Here is a 4,316-nt window from a genome sequence, read left to right on the forward strand (position 1 = left end):
GGGAGAGATTTGTGGTCATGCAATGAGGCATGGAAATTGGGAAAAGGGGGAAATTGTATATTGGATTTTTAGAAAGTTTTGCTGTGTTCTATGCTATGCAACCCTCTTCTTAATTTCCTTAAAGAACTTCAGGGAAAAAAAAACATACATTACTTTGAAAGGCATTTGAAGATTGGATTTATTTCTTAAGAATGTGATGCTGTGCTGAGATGAGTCTTAAGGGAGGAGAAAGTAGACCAAGAAATATGTGTTATGTTAGTTTTTGGTGTTACTTTAGTTTTTGCTGTATCTTTGTTTTTCGATCTTTCCTAAATATCGTTACTTGAAAACTTGTTTCTAGAGGCATTAATAGGTGATAACAAAGAAAAGCCATGACAAAATAAGAGTGGGAAATCTCACACTAGAGACTCTTCTGTTCCTCTTGGCATACTAAAGTTGCACAGATGTCCTAGAGAAAACTCTAGAACACTTAGTACCATCCTGCAGTGTTCCACGGGATACTGATTTGGGAAATGTAAGAGATATATTAATGAAAATTGCAAGTGGCCACCTCAGGAGCTACTATCTTGATACCATTTAAAATTGGAAGACACAATTTTTTTAATGTAGAGGTAATGCATTTTTTTCAAAACAATATGGCCAAAGATTGTTGACTCAAGTTAAAGACATCACAGCAAACCAAATAAAAGTGAGTTTGAGAAATTTCAAAATCACAATTGTGTTGAAGATCAGAAAACAGTAGAGGATGACTATGAACTGGCACAAGTTTGGTTTCAACTGAAAGCAATTTATTTTAAATTAGCTGTGATTTTCTTAGAGGAATCATATATGCAATGATCAGGCTTGTTTCGTTTCGTTTAGTGACAATACTTTCTCAAAGGTGCATTTTAAAAATTAGTAGTAATGCAAAACAGCTCATGGGTCAGTATTCTATCATAGGTGGCAAGTTTTAACAAATGTTGTTTGTTGATACTGTTTAACGAGGCATTGCCCTCTGCATAATTAATTTTGAATTTTCTGTGATGAGCAAGATCTATTACATTGCTGAGGAATTACCCCCAATTCACGTAAAAGTCTGAATGTTTATGTGTCACCTAAATGCATATGTGTAGAAGATAAAGGAGGGGAGAAAGGAAGGATAATGGCCTTAGGGTTATGGACAACATTTAAATCAATGGCTCCTGTTTATTTTCCTTCAGACTGTGGACACTATCAGATTTCATCACATCCACACCTGCATCGGCTGGGTTTGTTTACTTTCCACCCCATGACTGCATTCAACAAACAGTACTCAAAGTGAATAACAATAGAGATAGGATGGTGGGGAAACCAGCCACAGGATATCCATACTTTATTCTTACAACTTAATTTGAATCAATACAAAATTTCCTTATCTTAATTTGGGGAAGTCAGTTGAAATTTTTACAATGGGAAATAAATGTATTTGAGAGGGTGCTTCTTTATGATTCTTTTTGCATGTGATCACTGTTGGCTTAATTTTTAAAAATAAAGGAATACTATACTAATGCCATACTTCTCTCCTCTCAGTAGGAAGCTGAAATCCGTCAGCATATCGTTTCTTGACAATTTCTTAAAGAGCTATCTTTCCATTTATTCCTTGAGGTTTAGATTTTTAGGATGACTTTGAATGGTTGTTTAGATTAATGTAGCACTTCTTCACGTGCATGTAGTCAAGTAGTTGAAGAAGCTTCTGTGGATTTTAGGTTTTTATACTCCTGTCAGAAGGCCTTCCTCAGGAAGAAATGCCCAGCAAGCTAACAGGTAACTATCTGGCTTCATCAGTCGGCACAAAGAGAATGTCTGCACCCTTCCGGTCATAGGCACTGTGCATTTTGGAATGTGCTAGTTTCTGTTTTCCACAGATAGTGTTAAAACAAGGTTGAGAACACATCCCCATTAACCAGTTATGTGCTGTTCCAAGACTGAGAGCCTGAAGTGATGGAGCGAAGCCACAACCTCAGTATCTTGCATGGTACCCCGTACACCATTGGCAAGCAATGGATGTTTGCTGCTTTGATTTGAAATTTGATTATATAAAATCATCACATATAGCAGATTATAGGATTAAGAGATCTAAGAACTGGAAAAGTAACAGGGGGTACTTTTACTAGTCCTGTCATTTTATCAATGGGAAAATAAGGCTGTGAGCAAGATCAGAACTGCTAACTGAGCACTGAAAGGCCTTGGAAAGCGCAGTTACCTTCTGAAGTTTATGGGATTGCGGAATCTCAGAGTGGGGACAGGTCTGAAGTTAGAGACAGCCTCGTAGAAGAAGATGCACAAATCGCCTTTACAATGAGCTCTTCAAATAATCCCCCAGACTCTAGAGCACATTGAGGTGGAGACGATTTCACTTCTGAAGCAGCCCATTGATATCTGAATGGTTAAGTTGTTTCTTTATATTGAGTCAAATCTACCTTCCAACAACTTCCATCCATGATCCTTGTTCTGTTATCTGATATGAAACAAAAAAAGTAAAACCTCTCAGGGCCAGCCCGATGGCATAGTGGTTAAATTCAGGCACTCCACTTTGGTGGTCACGGGTTCTGACCCTAGGTGTGAACCTACACACTGCTCATCAAGCCATGCTGTGGCAGCAGCCCACATATAAAATAGAAGATGGGCACAGATGTTAGCTCAGGACCAATCTTCCTCACCAAAAAAAAAAAAAAAAAAAAGTAAAAGCTCTCTTTTATGTATCAGTCTTTCAAACTTGGGAAAACCTTCATTATTTCAGTTCAACAGAATAAGCATTGACTGAGTCCTTAAGGTGTACTGGGTACTTCTAGTTGTCTGAATCTTAGAAATGGAAGGCTAAGCATCCACATTCCTCCAAACACTCCTTCAAAAAAGTGCATATCAAAAGTTCTTGTCTGTTTTAAATGTCCATCAAATACATTGAAGCAGTTACCAATGATGACACCTGTCAAATGCAATTTTGATTTCTCTTGGTATAAAGAGCTCATTCACCATCAAGTCAGATCAACCTTCACCTTGTTTAGACAGCTTCACTGCCAACACAGATTGCTGGCTGGTCCTCCTGAATGGAAATTAGGAAAATTCATTTATGAGACATGGTCTGACTCAACCTATATCTTTCAAAATTCCCAAAGTGATAATTGACTTAACTTTTGGGTAAAAAGAATATATGTTTATTATGAAAAACCAATTCAAGCCGTAAAATAAAGTACATTGAAAATTACATGACCAGAAATAGCCATTGTTAACATTAAGTGGGCATGTTTCCAGATGTAGTTTGTGTTACACTACATTGTTATAAGAATATCATATACACCTGGAAGAGAGAAAGAGTGATGGGTGGGAGTAGACTGATCAGAATAGTTACATAAAATGAGATTATATATGTGCATAATTTTCTCAACAAGTTTTTATTTAGAAGAAATACAAATGAAAATAAACTTGAAAAAATTACTGATCTTAAATTAAATGTTTCTTTACTATAAGACATAGTGTTACACATTCCTACTAAGGTTTAAAAAATATTTTGGTAATACTTGAAGAAATTGGAGTCATTATGTGTATATTTCAACTTTAGACTATATTGATTCATTAAATCATCAGATGACAAAATTTTTTCTCTAATAGTTACTCTGACTCTTCTTCTTTTATTTTCCAGTATTTTTGTGATGTTCTCATTATTATTTGTAAGATATATAACATTTTCATTCTTCCTATACACATAATTCAGCAGCTACTTGGTCTTATTATAAGTGGATTCAATATTGACCATAAATAATTTACAGCAGCTTCTCTACTTCTGAGTTTTTTAACTCACTTTTTAGTTTTTGATTAGCTGGATTTTATTGTCAAGCAACTTTTCCATGAGTGACTCCCAAGTGTTATATTTTCAGAATTCTTACATCCTTGAAAATGTCTGTTTCCTCTGTTTTTGAATGACCTTTTGCCTGAGTACATCTGGGATCACACTGGGGACATTGTGCCATGCATTTGACATTAAATATCACTCCTGTTCTTTTATTATGGCTTCTCTTAACCATGGTTTTGTTCTTGTTGAAAAAGACTTTCTAAGTTTCTTTGTTTGCCTTTTAAACATGTCAAGAACGAGATGATAACAGGAAGAGAAAGGGGACAGGCCGAGACTTGAGGCCTGAGAAATTTGGGAAGGAAGTATGGGGACAGAGACCAAGTGAGTTAGTAGGATGCCCGGTCTCTCCTCCCACACCCATTCTTTCCTCAGGACCACACTTTAGGCACAGTTTGCAGCTTGGACTTTAAATACAAACAGATGGGTATAAGGGTGCTTGAGAAGACAG

Source organism: Equus asinus, chromosome 12, assembly GCF_041296235.1.
Source record: "Equus asinus isolate D_3611 breed Donkey chromosome 12, EquAss-T2T_v2, whole genome shotgun sequence".
NCBI classification, from domain to species: Eukaryota; Metazoa; Chordata; class Mammalia; order Perissodactyla; family Equidae; genus Equus; species Equus asinus.